The sequence below is a fragment of the Malus domestica genome, chromosome 01 (genome assembly GCF_042453785.1).
Source record: "Malus domestica chromosome 01, GDT2T_hap1".
Taxonomy (NCBI): Eukaryota; Viridiplantae; Streptophyta; class Magnoliopsida; order Rosales; family Rosaceae; genus Malus; species Malus domestica.
This window is the reverse complement of record NC_091661.1, coordinates 9,622,047-9,632,654: the sequence shown is the minus strand read 5'-3', so window position 1 is coordinate 9,632,654 and position 10,608 is coordinate 9,622,047. Positions and strand designations below refer to the sequence as shown.

At 39.9% G+C, this 10,608-nt stretch overlaps 1 long non-coding RNA gene across 1 annotated transcript; it reads left to right on the top strand.

Annotated features, from left to right (window-relative positions):
- Positions 1 to 754: 754 nt before the first annotated feature.
- Positions 755 to 6,031, top strand: LOC114825771 (uncharacterized). The gene is made up of 3 exons (XR_011581629.1): positions 755 to 798; positions 887 to 971; positions 5,914 to 6,031. It is a non-coding gene; the product is annotated as an uncharacterized lncRNA (long non-coding RNA).
- The last annotated feature ends 4,577 nt before the right edge of the window (positions 6,032 to 10,608 follow it).

Genomic DNA, 10,608 nt, shown 5'->3' with positions numbered 1-10,608 from the left:
TGTAAGAAACTCCTTTGGATTCCAATAGAGACGCTGGAATGTGTTACAGTCACCCATTGTTATGTCAGATGACATTTAGAACCCCTAGACCGCATTATGTCTCGCAAGCTGCACCTCCATAACAGATCTCTCTCTCTTATCTCTCAGAAGTTCAGAACCCATTTCTCTCCAAAATGAAAAGAAAAATTTCCGTCTCCCACTCTAGGAAATTTGAAGAGACTCACGGAGCGCTTGCCATGTTCAAAACTCGTAACCCAACCAGTAAGTCAAACCTCCATGTCACAGCAGCTCTTGCATCATCTCAAAGAGGTGTCTCCGTAGCCTTCCAGAACCACAACAAACAAACCTCTGTGAGTCCCGAGCCGTGGTAGAGTAAGCTGAAAAGTGACGATGCGGAAGGTAAAAATCCTCCCAATTTGTGTTACTTCCGTGTTAGCTTGATGTATTTGGGTGAAAGGAAACAAGATCTAACACATGCATATGTGTTTATCCGTAGGAAGTCCTCCAAACTTGCAGATCTGAGCCGATGTACACCACGCATTCGGATTGTCAGCAAAATCCGAAACCAGTTAGTGTCTGCCATAGAAATGATGCACAGTGCAGCTCCAATCATCCCACAGAGGTACACATCTTCACACCAACTATCGTAGTGTGGTGATTTCCATGTCGCCTATAACTCCACCATGCAAATGTATAAGCTATGTGTCTCGTTGGTGTGCAAAAGTGCTTGAGCTAGATGCTGGATAGGAGCAAAGACACGGCAACAGAGACGACATTTCGGACCTAAGGCATGCAGAGGTAAAAATTTTGTTCTCCACCAATGATGACCCCCAAATTGATACACCTATTTCCACTGGAACTCATACACTTGATTGTTCTGTTGCAGGGAAAATACCCCAGATCGGCAAAGGAAACGTGATGACAAAACCATTAGCTTACGCTGAAGAATGGCCGCTTAGCAAAATAGAGAGGTATAACATCACATCCCTGCTTGTATATGACATATCTGCTACTGGATGTATGATTCCGTCTAAAATGTTCTCTATGTGCATTATGTTTTGTTTATCTTGTTTGCTGGCTGCATAAAAATTAGGTGTTGAAATCAGAGATAAAAATGTAGAAGATACTATCGGTAAAATAAAACAAGTAAAAGCAAAGAATGTTTTGTTTTGTTTTTTTTGTTCTTTTTTATTTTAAAGAACATGAAATACAGTCTAGGAATTTAAATGCATCTAGAAATTGAAAGTAATGAAAGAAAAATGAAACAAAGTAAAGAAAAAGTTAGAAAGTTGGGTTGCCTCCCAATAAGCGCTTTATTTAAAGTCTGTAGCTAGACGTTGCAGAAATCTGGTGGCTAAGTCACTGGATCCCTCATAGTTAATGACTCGCGTGCTGTGTTATAGGGTGATTCCAAGTATGGTTTGAGCCTGTGACCATTGACCTTGAATTCATGACCTGTGACCTCATTTTTTATCTCCACAGCCCTATGCGAATAAACTTTAGTGACCACATATGGCCCTGTCCAACGTGACTTAAGTTTGCCAGGAAACAACTTTAATCTGGAATTGAAAAACAACATCTTTTGCCCTGTGTAAAATTCCTTGCGAAGGATTTTACTGTCATGAAATGCCTTAGTCTTGTCTTTGTAGATTTTTGAACTTTCATATGCATCATTACGAATCTCATAGAGCTCATTGAGCTCCAACTTACGCTTCTCCCCAGCTGAATCATATGCAAAATTTAGCTCCTTAATGGCCCAAAACGCCTTGTGCTCTAGTTCCATAGGTAAATGACATGCTTTCCCATACACAAGTCTAAATGGCGACATCCCAATTGGGGTTTTAAAAGCTGTCCTGTAAGCCCACAGCGTGTCATTTAATTTTAAACTCCAATCCTTACGTGTAGAGCCAACTGTTTTCTCCAAAATCCGCTTTAATTCTCTGTTTGAAACTTCCACTTGACCAGAGGTCTGTGGATGATAAGGTGTGGCCACGCGATGAGTAATCCCATACTTTGCTAATAAAGCATCAAACGGTTTATTAATAAAATGCTTCCCCCCATCACTAAGAATCACACGTGGAATTCCAAAACGTGGAAATATAACCCCCTGGAGGAATTTCAGTACCACTGATCCTTGATTAGTTGGTGTTGCAATGGCCTCGACCCATTTAGAAACATATTCCATAGCAACTAAAATGTACTGATTCCCGTGAGATGATGGGAATGGTCCCATGAAATCAATACCCCAAACATCAAATAACTCAACAATTAGAATACTTTGCTGGGGCATCTCATTCCTCTTGGATTGGTTGCCGACTCTTTGACACCTGTCACAAGCTCTGCACCAATTATTTGCATCTTTAAATAATGTAGGCCAAAACAACCCACTTTGCAGAATTTTCTCTGATGTCCTTTTCTGTCCAAAATGTCCCCCACATGCATACTGATGAGCAAAAAGCAAAACGCAAAACACTGTCTTGTTCAACCTCAGGAATGCACCTGTGAATAATCTAGTCGGGACAGTACTTATATAAGTATGGTTCATCCTAGAAATAATGCTTGACATCAGACAAAAACTTCTTTTTCTGCTGAAATGAAAAATCGGTATGCACAACACCCGTAGCCAAATAATTAACAAGATCAGCAAACCAGGGTGTATGAATTTGGGCAGCAAAGAGCTGCTCATCTGGAAAACTCTCACTCAATGGTAGAGAATCTACCTCCTTAGCTACTGGAATAATTAATCTGGATAAATGGTCAGCCACCACATTTTCACTACCCTTCTTGTCTTTAATCTCGAGGTCAAATTCTTGAAGTAAAAGAACCCAACGAATCAACCTAGGCTTTGCATCCTTCTTAGACAACAAGTATTTTAATGCAGCATGATCAGTATAAACAATTATCTTAGCCCCAACCAAATAAGACCGAAACTTCTCTAAGGTAAACACAACTGCCAACAATTCTTTCTCTGTGGTAGCATAGTTAAGCTGTGCATCATTGAGTGTACGACTTGCATAATAAATGACATGGGGAAGCTTGTCTTTCCGCTGTCCTAAAACTGCCCCAACAACATAATCTGAAGCATCACACATTAATTCAAATGGTAGACCCCAATCTGGTGCAGCAATGATGGGTGCCGAAGTTAGGAGTGATTTCAACTTGTTGAACGCTTCTAAGCAAGCCTCATCGAAATTACATGGTGCATCTTTAGCCAATAAATTGCACAAAGGTCGGCTGATCTTGGAGAAATCCTTGATGAACCGACGATAAAATCCTGCATGTCCCAAAAACGATTTAACACCTTTTACTGATGTAGGGGGTGGCAACCTTGCAATCACATCAATTTTAGCTTTGTCAACTTCAATGCCTTTGCTAGAAATTGAATGACTCAAAACAATTCCCTGTTTCACCATAAAATGACATTTTTCCCAATTCAGCACTAAATTTGTTTCTTGACATCTCTCAAGAACTAATGACAAATTATGTAGGCACTGATCAAATGAATCTCCAAACACAGAAAAATCATCCATAAAAACTTCCACAATTCTTTCAACCAAGCCAGAAAAGATACTCATCATACAACGCTAAAAAGTGGCGAGTGCATTGCATAATCCAAATGGCATCCTCCGATAGGCAAATGTCCCAAATGGGCATGTAAATGTTATCTTCTCTTGATCCTCTGGTGCAATTGGAATCTGATTGTACCCAGAATAGCCATCCAAGAAACAATAAAAAGCCCTGCCAGCCAATCTTTCTAACATTTGGTCAGTAAACGGTAGAGGAAAATGGTATTTTCGTGTACCTGCATTTGGCTTCCTATAATCCACACACATACGCCAGCCTGTAGTTAAGCGCGTAGGAATAAGCTCATTGTTGTCATTTTTAACTACTGTCATGCCAGTACATTTAGGAACAACCTGCGTAGGACTCACCCATTTACTGTCTGAAATAGGATAAATCATACCTGCATCAAGTAATTTCATAACCTCTGTTCTGACCACCTCTTTCATAATTGGGTTAAGATGGCGTTGAGCATCAACTGTTGGCTTCACGTCGTCTTCCATTAAAATTATGTGCATACAGATTGCTGGGCTAATACCCTAGATGTCGGCAATTGTCCATCCTAGTGCATCTTGATATTTCCTCAAAACACGAAGCAATTAATCTTCCTCTGTGGGAGTTAAATCAGCTGCAACTATAACTGGCAGCGTTTCTGCAGCCCCTAAATGTGCATATTTTAAATGTTCTGGTAAGGGCTTCGGCTCCAATTTTGGGGGCTGCTGTCTGGAATGCTTAAGGGGCTGTTTTGGCTCCCCTAAGCTCTCGTAAACATTTCTAAACCTTGGCAACTGTGTGGGCAGACTATCCAATGCGTGAATTTACTCAAGAACACCTTCATCTTCAGAATCTGTTCCAATTTCCCCTTGTAAAACGTGCAGCAACTGATCTGTATTTGAGCTGGCATAAAAACTATCTTGAACCATACTGTCTAACACATCAATGCGCATACAATCTTGTTGTTCAGCAGGACGTTTTGCTGCCTCAAACAAATTAAATACCACATATTGGTCTTGAACTCGTAAAGTTAGCGTTCCAACTTCCACATCAATTAAAGTTCTAGCTGTTGCCATAAACGGCCTCCCCAAAATGATAGGTGTTTGAAGGTCTTCATCCATGTCTAAAACCACAAAATCCACCGGTAGATAAAGATTATCAACCTTAATAATAAGATCTTCAATAACACCTATTGGATAAGTGATTGAACGGTCAGCTAGTTGAAGTATAATTGATGTAGGCTTTAAATCTCCTTGTCCCAAACGCTGGAAAACAGAAAAAGGCATCAAATTAATACTCGCACCCAAATCAATTAAAGCACTTTTAAAATTAGAATTTCCAATAGTACAAGAAATATTAAAACTCCCTGGATCTTTTTTCTTAGGTGGCAGTTTGTGTAGCAAAACTGCACTGTGCTGTTCAGTCAAAACAACTTTGTCTAAATCTGCAAGCTTCTTTTTGCTGCTGCAAACCTCTTTTAGAAATTTGGCATATGCTGGTATTTTCTTGATTGCATCCAGCAATGAAATGTTGATTTGAACCTTGGAAAATGTCTGCATAAAATCTTTGAGTTGCTAATCTCTTGCTTTAGGAATTACACGTTCAGGGTAAGGCAGTGGAGGGTCATAAACACGCTGAGAAATCTGTTTTGGGACTGTTTCTGTACTGTGTAGATTCTGTTTTTCTGCAGATTTGTCAGGTTCTGCTGCTAGCATTTCAGATTCTGCAGTAATTGGCATTGTAGGCAGATTTTGTTCAGTACAGTTTGCACGTTTGTCATAACTTTTTCCACACCGTAAAATCGAACAACATTGCAATCTTCATGTCCTCTTGGATTAGGCACTGTTTGACTAGGAAATTTGCCTTTTTCTCTGTCTGAAATCTGTGCAGCTAGCTGCCCAAATTGTTGCTCCAAACTTTTAATTGATGCTTTAACATTTTGAATTCTTTGATTGCTGCCTTCCATGAATGTTTGTGTTGTAGCTGCCAGTTTAGAAAGTTGATCTTCCAAGGATGGTTTTGATGGCACAAAAGGTTTTTGTACATGCTGGAATGGTTTTGAATTATTCTGATTATCACCCCATTTGAAATTAGGATGATCCCTCCATCCTGGATTGTAATGAGTTGCATATGCATCATTCCTAGGCCTTTGATAGCTGTTCATCATATTAACATGTTGCTCCACAAGCTCTGGGTAAGAGTCTTTATGTGGACAGCCCAATATGTTGTGTGTAGCCATGCTGCAGATAGTGCAAATTGTTGTTGCAGGTGGCTGCTGCTGTGTAGAATTTGCTATCTGTTGTAGAATAATATAAAACTTGGCATCAATTTTCTTCTCCATTTTTTCCATTTGTGCAGACATATTAGGAGAACCTGCTGATAACTCAAAAATGCCCCTTTTCTGTGAATGTTCTGCTGCCCATTGTTGAGATTCTGTAGCTATTGTATCAAATAATTCAAATGCTTCTCTTGCAAATTTATTTGACAATGAACCCCCAGCTGAGGCATTAACATGGCTTTTGGATGTAGGATTAAGCCCATCAAAGAAAATATTCATTTGTGTATCTGGATGAATATTAACATGTGGACATTTTATATACATCTCTGTATATCTCTCCCACTCTTCATGAAATTCTTCGTTTGGCTTTTGAGTGAATGTCATAATCTCCCTCTTGTAATTCAATGTCTTGGATGTCGGATAATATTTGTTCAGGAATCTTGTATGCAATTGTTGCCAAGTAGTAATGCTATTAGCTGGTAGAGTGAATAACCAAGTTTCTGCCTTATCCTTCAAAGTAAAAGGAAAAAGACGTAACTTAATAGCCTCGGCAGAAAAACCCCTGATCAAAATATTTTTGCAACCCACGATGAATTTTGCAACATGTAAATTCGCATCCTCGTTAGGCAGCCCACGAAAAGTAGGTAAAATTTCAAGCATATGGTGCTTGATCTCAAATGAATCGCCATCTTCCTGGGCAGGATATACAATACAATTAGGAACATCATTAGCTCGGGCAGCCAATGACTCTCTGAGTGGCCTGCCTGCAGCAGGCAATTGCAACGCCATTGTGATTTTATCGTCTACAAAACCAGCAAACAATTCTTGCAGAAATGTGCCTTGCAGTTCACCGTCCCAAACCAAATTATTTTCTCTCCTCTGTCTATGCAGTGTGCGTTCGGGTTCTGGATCAAACTGTGCAATCTGGGCAGGTCCTGATCTGGTCTGGACCATGCAGTTTACAGAATCTGAAATAACACAAAAGTGTTAAAATAAATTGATTTTTTTTTTGACGAAAAATAATATAAAAAAAATCAGAAAAAGTTTAAACAAAAATTATCTAAAATAGTCCCCGGCAGCGGCGCCAATTTCTTGATAGGATTTTTAACGTCTATGCAAATAGGGTCAAAATCACATGAAATATTTGCAAGAATACAAGGATATTGTAGTATAGATGCTCATGCAAGGTCGTTTTCCTCAAGGACTATTTGGATAATTTGTGTAGAAACAATTCCTAATTAAATACTTAGAATTAAAACTTGAGAAAAGAAAGTTTAAGAATGGGTAATATAAAAAAAAACGAATTTTAAACAAAAACTAAAATAATTGAAGAAAAGAGTTTTAAATACCAATTTATAAAGGCACTAGGGTTCCACCATCACCTAGCAATCCTATGAATTTCTACCAATTACTTACGATTTACACATGCTACTTCGAAGGTTAGGTTTTCCTAATATATATTCTCCTCGTGATATTCAAGCAAGAACGTATATCTAACTAGCAATCCGTCTGTGATATTCAGATCAAATATGAAAATGCAAGACTCATTAAGTTTTATGAAAGCCTTTTGAAGAACCATGCAACCCCTAAGAACGTGATATTCGCCTTAGATGGAATTACAATTATCAATCACAAGAAGCAATACTCAATCCTCCGGTGATATTCCGACCGAATTGCATCCAATTACTTGTCTAAACATCCTAATGGTGGCCAATCATCAAGATAATTAGATAGTTTAAAACAGTGATCAATAATTCAAAGTGCGCATGCAATCAATCATAAGCAATTAAATAAAAATTACATATTCATGCTAAGGCTCAAGGTTTCGCCCTAGCAAAAGGAATTTGTTATGCATATTCATAACTGAAATCATGGAAAATATTATTAAGAAGAAAAGGAATGAAAACACCTTAAAGTATAAAATCTCCAACAACCCTAGCCAAGTTCTTTGTCTCTGAAGTTGAATAATAATAAGCGTAGAGAAAAATTGTAGACGGCCAAAGCCATATATTTCCTCAGCCCCCACAAACCCTAAGACATAGGTTTCTTATTCCAACTAGGAAACTAAGAAAAATAATAAAATATCTTAGAAGATAAAACCCTAATTAAACTAGGAGAATCTGCCAAATACTTGTCCAGCCACGTTTTAGCCTCATATCTCCTCCAAATCCAGCCCAAGACAGCTTGTTTTAAAGATAAGGACCTTCCGAACACATCTCCAGAAGGCCACGAAACCATTCGAGGTCATTTTGAGCTCCAAAAACGCACTTTAAGCCCTGAAACGTCATTTTCCAACACCGCGCATCGCTCCTTTATTTTATCGCCAGAAAATAACCGCTTGATGGACAAATCCCAAATTTTGATACGACCAAGCTAAGTGACTCACGAACGTCCTCCAACTGGAATTACTCCAAAATTCGTCCATTTGTCCATGTTTTGCTCTAGAGGAAGTTGAAAGTCCTATATTGAAAATACAATTCAAAGTATCAAAATTCTTCCAAAATATTAACCAAAATATACTAAGAATAGGGTTAAATATATAATATAAAATTCACTTATCAGTAATTATTAAAAAAATAAAAAAAATTAATGTCTTGTTAAAAATACTTCCTAATAAGTAGACCTGACAATTTCTTACACGATCTATTAACTCGACACAAATCGATACAAAATTAATAGGTTTTGGATCCACACATTAACTAGTCAGGTCGTTATCGGGTTACAATTAATAACTAGTTCTTAATAGGTCTACTTGTGGGTAACCCGTTTTAACTTGCTAAGAAAAAGGTTAGTTTGGTAATTTTCAACTACTAAAAACACCTCACTGTAATAGCCATACGATTATGTGAGATTAAATACTTACCGTTGACCAACGACAATCAACACTAGTCAGCAATGGTCAATTGTTAAGGATATTTAACTTTGAACTCTCTGTGAAATTTGTTTGTACCATACTTGACCAATCCCGAAACTACCGAGCATCGGCCAACGCTATACTGTCAAGGACCCAGAAGAGTTCCCCTCCGACCAGGAGGCCAATCACTACTCGACACGTGTCAAGATTAGAAGCCAATCAGAGCGCAGCACGTGTCGACATCAAGAACCAATCATAACATGACACATGTCAATGTGACAAAGCTACAAGTTTTTCTATAAATAGGGGTCATTCCCCCACAATATTGCCTAATGCCATTTGTGTTAAATCATTCACAAGAACTCACTAAATTGAGAGCTTGATCCTTTGTACTTGTGTAAGCCCTTCACTACTAATAAGAACTCCTCTACTCCGTGGACGTAGCCAATCTGGGTGAACCACGTACATCCTGTGTTTGCTTCTCTGTCTCTATTCATTTACGTACTTATCCTCACTAGTGACCGAAGCAACCAAGCGAAGGTCATAAAACCTGACACTTTCTGTTGTACCAAAGTCTTCGCTGATTTTGTGCATCAACATTTGGCGCCGTCTGTGGGAACGACACTTATTCCTACTCTCTTCAGCTATGTCAAGCTGGTTTCTATCATTCGTACACTTTCTTTTGACCAGGCATCCCTCTCCAACATGGGAAGCGAAGGAAGCCACAGCACACAGAATGACACCCCCCTTGCACATAGTGCGAAGCAACGAAAGAAGGAAGGAAAACGAGTTCTTCTTCAAGCTAAAGTCGATGAGTTGGAAGCTCAGAACAACAAGATAGCAATGAGGAATGAGGTCCTCCAGGAGCAATATGAGAAGCTCTTCGAGACACTTCACGAAGCTAGGCAAGCTCAGACACGCGAGCTTGTTGCCCCCGTGGAAGTCAACCATCAACTGGGTGCCCTCCAGCATGGAGGGTCACATGCATTCGACATAGATATCCCTGATAGGGAACAAATTACCCCTCGATTTGATAATCAACATGAGGCTTCTCTTAACCCGGTTGCTTCGACCCGAACCATGAGAAGCGGAGGGAGACACCTCTTTGCTGAAGGGGCAGAAGGATCGAAAGCCGTTTTTCGCGATTGTCGGGATTTCCTAAAGCAACGTCGAGAGAATTCCATCCATATAAGCTCAAAGATCAATGACCCAAGGATTTCTGAGAGACTCGGTCCCCTGCCACGGCCCGAGCCGGCCACCAACTTGGGGAATGGGCAACAAGTCCTAGAAAGACATGAGGGTACAGGGGACTCAGAGGTGTTTCGACAGACATACCCTGGAAGCCAGTACAGCGAGTCCAGGGAAAAATCACATGCCCTTGATCAAACCTTCCTAATTCCAAGAGGAGATGGAGATTTACGAAAGAAAGCTCCAGTGGCACATAACTCCGCTCAGGACCCCCTTGTCCTACAACTTCTTGAGGAAGTAAACAAGTTGAAGGCTGAACGTCAGGCTGAAATACCTGACTGGAACCAACCCAGGCCTGGCCCTCTTACAAGGAGGATCCTCAACACCCCCCTTCAAGCAAAGACAAAGCAAAAGCTTGGCTTGCAACTTTATACTGGAAAAGAGGACCCGATTGAGCACCTTAACCTCTTTGAGTCCACCATGGCATACCGGATGCACACCGACGAAGAGCGATGTCTTCTCTTCCCCTCCACCCTCTCTGGTGGAGCTCTAAATTGGTATTGTCGTCTTACACCTGAGACGGTAGACTTATTTGAGGAATTGAGGAAACTATTTGTTTCCCAACACATTTTCCAAACCGATCGCTTGCACTCTGCAGATGACTTGTACACTATCCGCCAGAAGCCAGACGAGTCATTACGTATGTATGCTGGCCGCTTCAGCCATGAATACT